Here is an 8,434-nt window from a genome sequence, read left to right on the forward strand (position 1 = left end):
GTGCTGGGTCACTGTTCTTATGCCTAGACACACTGTAGGGATTAGAAGGGATTCCCTTTCGAATTACAAGAGATGAAAACAAGGAGATTCCCTCACACCCCTACTCTCAGGTGCGTGTCCCAGTGACAGGAATGTTCTCATACCTTCAGGAGCGAAGGAAAAGGTGCACAGGTGCTCGAGGTCTGAAGACCCGGAGTGGGTAGCGGGGCGCGAGAGTCGGTGGGGACCTAGGGGCTTCCGCCTCCGGGGAGGTGTCGTCGGGGGCGGGCCGGAGGCCGTGGGCGGTGCTTGGAGCGCGCGGCCCCCGCCTCCCCGAGACTGCGCTAGGTGGCGTTCCCCGTGGCTCGTGCCCAGGCGGCCGCCGCAGTCCTAGTGCCGTAGCCGGGCGTGGGGTCCAGGGGGCGCTGTGGCCCAGCGGCGCTGGCGGCAGGAGCGGCCAAGGCGACGCTGGAGGCTTCGCCGAAGATCCCCGCCTGCAGCACCACGGTCGTCCCGCCGCAGCCTTGCGCCCCCGGCCCGGCTCCGCGGAGCTCCTCTGGGTTCCGCGTGGCTAAGGCGACCCGTGAGCTTGATGCGGCTCGGCGGGCGCCGGGCCACAGCAGCAGCGGCGACCACAGCCCCTTCAGAAGTAGGAAGCTTCGCGGCGGCGCCTGGGGTCGCGCCGGTGCCATCCAGAGGAGGCTGTCGGCTCAGGGACGACCCTCCGGGCCATGCTGAGGCGGCGGCGGCTGCTGCTGGAGGTGAGCGTGGCGTGGCGCGGTCCCGGGCTCGCTGGCCTTCGGCCTCTGGGGAGGGCCCCAGCGGCAGCCCTCTAGCCGGGCGGACGGGGCGTCCAGCCGCTGCGACAGCCTCCACCGCCCTGCTGCTCTGGGCGCTCAGCCCTTTTTCCCCGTGTCCCCCCGGGAGGCTGGAGGCGCGTGGGGGGCAACTAGGCCCCGCGCCACCGAGAAGCCCTCGCTCCGGCCTCGGTTCCGGCGCGGTCGGGTATGTGGAGCAGGGGGCTGGCGGGGACATTGGCCCCCTTCGGGTTGGGCCCGGGCTGTGCACGTACATCCTGGAGGGAGGCAGAGGACGCTTGTTTGCAAACAGCCCTGGCTTTCCGCGCCGCATACTGAGTCCCGCAGAGTCCCTGGGGGAGGGGCGGGAGGGCAGGGTGGGAATTGAAGTGCGGAAAGTGAGCGGCCCCGAAAGCCCCTGGTACCCCTGGAGTGTCATTCACGGGTCTTATTGGGTTGAAACAACCTTCTGCGTCTTATTTGAGGTGAAATTTTATCACCTGCTGGTAGCTCATGCCTGCCCTCTTCTATTACATTTTGCCTCGAAGCGTGGTCTGCCTAGGAGAAAGCTCCGTCCCAGCTTTGCGATGTTACGTTTCCTAGATAAATGCTCACAGTTATATATAAAAAAGTGAATATATATGTTACAAAGGTCTTTGACCCCCTTCTTCAGTAAGTGTGAATATTTTAATGCCTCGGTACAAAAATGTTCTACTTAGATCCATAGAATGGGATGACGAGACGGTTTTAAAAAGTCATGCTAACTATCCTAATAACAGATACCAGATGGAAATGGATTTGTTCTAAATTTTATGTTCAATAATTTGTTTTGCTATTAATGTAAAAAAAAGTTAGCGATTACACTTTGATATCTTAAGTCAGGTATATATGGGTGTTTATGATAAACGTGGTTTCAGGTTATTCTTGTTTTCCTGTTATGTATGTGAAGGTTGTAGGATTGATAAGTACTTCTAAATCTTCTGTAAACATGAAAAAAATACGCTTTTTGTAGGAAACTGGGAAAGTACCAAAAGGTACCGTGTAGACTCTCCTTAAGTATTTAATAATGAGGGAAAGGTCATCCATAATCTCATAGTTAGTACATTTTGATGGTCATTTAAAGTTTAAAATGGGCTTGTGCTGTTGGTGATTTTTAAATGATTATTTCTGCATATACTGTACCATTTTACTGTTTAACATCCAGTCATCTATATAAGATGTGTAGAAATGTTTTACAAAATTACATTGCAATCACAGTTGAATCCATCAGTTAAAACAGAATAACATGAGTAGCTGCCGAAAAGACCCCTGGTACAGCCTGAGAAGCTCCTGAGGTCTAGGGAGGTTTGGTGTAGTAAATGTTTTTGAGGACCTGTCCTGTTACATGTAGTAGCCTTGTATTGGTTTTGTAAGATTTTGCTTAAATATTTATAATTGTAAAAAGTTGGCTTGATTAAAACATTTTTTGGTAGATTAACTTTGGTTTTAAAAAGTCTAATTCTGTTTTCGTCAGTGTGTCCCCAAAGACTACTGTTAGAATCAACTGATTCTAATTACTTAAATAAGCAGAGCCTGGCTCCTTGAATCAGTATTTCTAGGGATGATGGTGGTTCAAGGATCTTCATTTTTATCAAGATCTCCTATTTTTAGGCCTACTAAAGTTCGAGAATCAGATATAAGTTTAAAATTAATTAACCTTGGCAAGCTGAATGAATATACATATCTGTTGTCTAGCAAAGCTATCATCCGTCAGTCATAAGTGGCAATACAATCATTTCTCATAGCAACAGATAATGCTGTTAATCTTAGAAAGAAAAATGATGATATTTTAAGGGACAACTGATTCAGTCAACAAACACTTGCAAGCCTTTTGTGGTAGCTGTGTTGTAAGAAGATACCTGGCCACTTGGCACTTAATCTCCTTGGACCTCAAATGTTATTGTCTAAAATACAGACAGTTATACTTCTTGCAAGATTTTTATGGTAAATACCTCAGAAAAAATTTTGTAACCTACAGAAGATCATTATAAAATTTTAGCTATTAATTTTAAGTGCAAGATCCTTTCTTTGGTATTCTAGGAAAAAACAAAAATGACCAAGGTTTCTGCTAGTAACTAGCTAATTGTAGAAGCAGGACATGTTTAATTAACTGTTACAAGGCAGGGTCAGACAGGTGTTGTAATTGAGTGGAACATGCTAGATCCCTCTTTAAGGCTCCTATGTTTAATTTAGTAGCTTTCCTTTAAATATATTAGTAATTTTTATATGAGATATTTCCTTTCTCTTCCAATTCCTGATTCAGTGTTTTATTTTTTAAGGTGGAAATTGTATACGTTGCCTGGTAAGTGAGTTTTATATTAACTTCTTTAGAAAGACAGAATGAGTGGAGATGATCTCATTTCTTCCTCTGTTGCTAAGCTACCACTGTTCATTCCATTCAGTAAACTTTTATTTGGTCCCTTTATGTGCTTGGACACAGATTGGTTGCAGGGCACACAGCTTTTTAAAAAGATAATTGCCTGGATTTTAACTTAAATTCTTATGTACCTAATGAGATGATGTGTGTGTGGTATGTTTTATGGTTGTGAATTGCATTATGTGGTGCACAGTGCGGCATCAGTTGTGGGCAGGCATCCTTAAACTCTTAGAGCAATGCGACTTTTAGATCCTGAGTTTCTTCGTATATATTATTGGAATAATAGCACATCTCACTGGGAAGTAGCACAGGTTCCAATGAGATAAAAGTAATCAAAAGCAGTTAGCTCATTAAATGAGCTCATTTCCATTTTTCCTTTTGGAGAAAACAAAAACCAGGCATTGAAATTTCTGTATGACTTAAAACTTGGTAGCTTTAATTTTTTAGAGAATGAGTCTACTTTTGGAATTCTTAGAAATTTTTGATAGAAAACAATTTTAATTTAACTTATTACACATATTTTCTTTAATTTTTAGCTAAAAGTTAACTTTTTCCTGTGTATAGGGTACTCTTGTTACACATTATTCATTTTTTGAGTTTTACATAATCTTTGATTTTTCTTGTATGTACCTGACTTTAATTATGTTATAGAGCCACTTAGTATATAATAGAGACATATAGTTGCAGTTACTGAATAGACATAGTTCATATACTTAATTTTCAAAAAATGATGTCAGTTTATTAAACTTGTGTTATTTAAGAACTAAAGTCTTTAAAACATAGACTTTACAAAATACAGTAGATTAGAGCTGTATTTTATAACCTATTGGATATGGATTCCAGTCTTATAACCTATGTATGACCCTGAACAAGTTTCTTACCCCCTTTAAGCCTCAATTTTCTCTTCTATAAAATGAAGCTGGTAATATCCACTTTATAGAATTATTATAAGGATTCAGTGATATAGTGTGTAAATCAAAGCTATGATTCAGTCCCAGGAGTCTTAGTAAGTCAGTGTTACTCTGGAAATGGAAAATATACTTCTTGTTTACTTCTCTTTGAAAGCGCTTGAAAGATCATTAATTATTTATATAGTTTACTACTAAGAAATAAAATCAGCATGATTAATTTTGAAGTATTAGAGATGGCTAAAATAGGGAGGAACCAAGATGTCAGTAGAGTTAGCATTTTATTGTATATTTAGTAGAATACTTTGCACTTTATAATAATACATTTTACTTAATAAAATAATTTGAAAATGCTATCTATAAAATATTTCGTATTTTAAAAATTAAGTAGTACTTAATTTTTTCTTTGAATTATTGTAAATAACCCATTTATAGAACTGAACTATTAGTAAAATTAGGACAGTATATAATGTTTTGTACTTATGAAATACTTTTTGAGAACCTTTAATAAAATAAGATAAAGATGGAGAAATCTCTGTGGACACATTGAAATCAAGAAAAGGCATTAAATTCATATTGGGCAAGGGTAAAGGAGAACTTAATGAGTGTTGATGGGGATCTTGAGGCAATCAGGGATTTATCTTACAGAACTATTTTTAAAATCTCAAATTTTTTTCTATAAATTCTTTTAGTTTAAAATTCTTACATTCGTTTAAGCTTAAAATGTGCTTTCGCAGACCTAGGTTTTTGACTTCTTGTTTATTTCTTTAGTTGCTAATTCTATAGTGATTTGTCATCTTTTCTCATTATTTATGATGATATATACTTAAGAATATGTATCTTAATATCTATGATGGTAGTTTTGTTGCATTTTTTTTTAAATATAGAAGTAGTAAATTCATGACCTAGATTTAAAAAAATAAATAAAATGGAAATTTATTACCTTTCGAGTGAAAGAGTCTTACAAAGTAGGACCTAAGAAAATGGTCAAATGAGTCTAGAATTTTTTATAAAGTTTGGATATATTCAGCCTTGAGTTCTCCTGGCAGTTTGAAATTATACTAACTGTAGAGAGGCTGTAAAATGTGAAGTGAAGAACACATGTTTCAATTAAATTTAGAATATTAGGTAAGGCTCTTTTTTTTTATAGCAGCTTTGTTGAGATATAATTCACATACCATACAACTTACAGTATACATTTAAGTATACAGTACAGTGACTGTTAGTATAGTCATTTAAAGTATACGGTACAGTGGCTGTTAGTATAGTCACAGAATTGTGCAAACATCACCACTAATTTTAGAAATTTTCATCATGAAACCCATACCCATTAGCAGTCACTCCAGATTTCCTCCCAATCTTCCCAGCACTAAGCAACCACTAATATACTTTCTGCCTCTATGAATTTGCCTATCTAGTCTGGATATTTCATGTAAATGGAATCATACAATATTTGACTGGCTTCTTTTACTTAGCATAATGTTTTCAGGGTTTGTTCATGTTGCAGCATGTGTCAGTACTTCACTTCTTTTTATTGCCAAATAATATTCCACTTGTATAGATGTAGCATGTTTTATTCATTCATCATCATAACCATCATTCATAAACAGAACTCAGTGGAACTGGGTAGCCATATGGGGTGGTAATGGGGATAGTGGTGTGGGGACTTCAGCTTATAAAAGATTATATTCTAAGAATATTGCTTAACAAAAGGCAGTTATAAGCCTTAGATTTAGTTGTTTTTTTTTTAAACTGATAAAATATTTCTAAAAATTTAGAATCCAGTTGCATATTTCACTATTAACATTCCTAAGCATTCAGGACTGACAGATTTTAAGGACTACCATTACCTCTCCATGATATTTAATTCTGCATACACACATTAGTCATTGTTCTTCATTCTTATATGTAGTATAGTCCCCTGTTATTTGTTTTCATTTGAAGTATTAAAGCTTTTCTATGAGGTTTTTGTAGGACATAGTTCAAAGTAAGCAGTAATGACTTGGTAATGTTTTAAAGTTATCCCAAAATAGTAAATACTGCAGGAAACCATTGTTTGAGTAAACAAAGTGCAAGTTTTGGACCACAGTATTTTCCTTGATCATGATCACTTTTAGTCAGCATCACTTTAACGCTGACTTTGAACGGAGTGAGCTGAAAAGCTTCCACTGGTTATACAATCTTTTAGTTGCTTTGGATGCTGTAATTTCTATATAAAGTAACAAAAAATAGCAGTTCTGGAGTTTTGCTGGGATTAACGAAAAAGACTGCATTTCTGCTTGCAATATGGTTCTTTCCTAACCTCTCGTGATAAAAGTTTGGTAGTTTATCTGCCTCAAATCCTTTTATTAAAATGGATAAAGAGTAAATGGTATATGTTTTTTAAGTTATTTCAAAGTACAGCAGAGCCTATGTAAAAATTCTCATTATTAAAATAAAGAGCAAGCAGTATCAAAATTTTTTGAAAGCATTCTGTTAGGATTTATGTAAACTTTAGTCTCCATTTTTAATTTTCAATTGAGCAAGAGAAACAATCCCTAAAAAGTAATTGAAGTAAAACACTGCCACTATGAGAACAATCTTAAAACTTAAACATATATCGTCTGACCTTTTTGTGATTCTGGTGATGTAAAAACAATGGCCCATAGTCTGTTTTGTTTTTTTAATTATAGCTGAGATAAATTGTTTTTGAGATTATTATGAGGACATTCTTGGAAATTTCTGTTCAATGTCTAAAATAACAACATTGAGATTCTTTAATATGGCATACCCCTTCATGACTTTGTTTTAACCTGATCTTTCCTCACTCCCATTTCTGCATGCCCCACTATCCAGTCCTTCTAAGATTCCAGGTTTATGAAGTTTTCCTTAATTTTTTAAATTTTGTGTTGTGTAATATAAAAGCTTTGTTAATAGAGTGCTACCTTCTGCTAGGTGTATCATGTATGTTATTTCTGATACTTAAAAGGCTTGGAGAGTTTTGACTTTCATAAGCCCACATCAGTGATTCAAACCATATCTGACTATAAGTCCACACTCTTTTTCGTCATGAAAACTTCACCTCTGTATTCCGTGTTTGTTTTATCTTTGGATTTTCCACAGTGCTTTAAGAAGTATTCATATAAGGAGAGCACAGATTTCGTTGATTGATTTTGGTGGATATTTGCCTTTGAAGGATACTACTAGTATGTAGCATTTTAAATATGAAAAAGTGTGTGTATGTATGTGTGTGTGTACACTTTGGGAACTTCAGCTTTCATATACTGATATTTTCTTTAAAATTTTTTTTTATTGTGGTAAAATATACTCATATACTATTATTTTTGAAGCAGATAAATGCCTACTTTGCTGTTATTAGAAAAACATAATAATTGATCTCTGGACTTCATTTCTCTCATCTGAAAGAGTGGTGGACTAGATGTTAAGTTCCGTTCCACATTTAATACTGTATTCAGTGTTTCTAAAGAACTGAATGAAGAGATAGAGATGACATGTAGACAACACCGGGCAGTTGTGAGTAAATGTCATTAAAGAAATAACATAACAGGGTGGGTGGGCAGTGGGCTATGGGTGGTGGCAGAGAAGATAGGAGAACCAAGACAAAGAGATTGTAATTTTTATAAAAGTTTTCCCTATAATAAGGAGAATATATTTCTGAATAAAAACACAGAAATTCTGGAAATTAGCTGGATGAATAGTTTGACTGAGGCCTCTTCTTTTTCTACCTGTTACCCCCTTTCTTCTGATCTTTCTTGTGATAGTGTGTATGTAGTTGAGAAAAATGCATCTAGAGCTGTGTTATATGAAAATAACCAATAACTAGATCACCAGTAGCACACTTGAAATAATTAAGCTTTTATATTGCTAAGAAAGTGAGATTTCAGTAATTAAAATGTGGACCACTTATTGTAGCTCTTCACAGAGTTCGTTGATAAAGCAAAGGAGGGCATATTTTGTATTGGAAAAAGATGAAATGCATTTTAACGAGAAAATATATAGTTTTCCTACCCTCAAGATATTGGAGGTACTAACATTGACATATAGACAGATGTTGTCTTTACCAGCTGGAAAATTGTTAAAGAAGATTGCCATCCTTTTTCTTGTTAGCTTCTTCTAGAGTCCTTGGATCAGTGAATCTTGACTTTGGGAAGAAATCATCCTACACCAGGAGCAAGGAAGTGTTCTTTAATCAAATAAGTTTGGGTTTTTCAGCATACTACTATATCTCTCAGGTAGAGATTTGCAAATACACATTTGTATTTTTAAAATGGAGTAAAACTTGTTTAATTTTGTTCAGCAATATATTACACGAACTTAATGGCTGTGGAACCCTT

At 37.5% G+C, this 8,434-nt stretch overlaps 1 protein-coding gene across 1 annotated transcript in view; it reads left to right on the forward strand.

Moving 5' to 3' along the window:
• Positions 1 to 455: 455 nt before the first annotated feature.
• ZFYVE9 (zinc finger FYVE-type containing 9) overlaps positions 456 to 8,434 on the forward strand; it is a 124,585-nt gene continuing 116,606 nt past the window's right edge. Inside the window, 1 exon segment of the mRNA XM_025052057.1 lies at positions 456 to 740. The gene's annotated coding sequence lies outside the window, so the exon portion shown is untranslated.

The sequence above is a fragment of the Pteropus alecto genome, unplaced genomic scaffold, assembly GCF_000325575.1.
Source record: "Pteropus alecto unplaced genomic scaffold, ASM32557v1 scaffold25, whole genome shotgun sequence".
Taxonomy (NCBI): domain Eukaryota; kingdom Metazoa; phylum Chordata; class Mammalia; order Chiroptera; family Pteropodidae; genus Pteropus; species Pteropus alecto.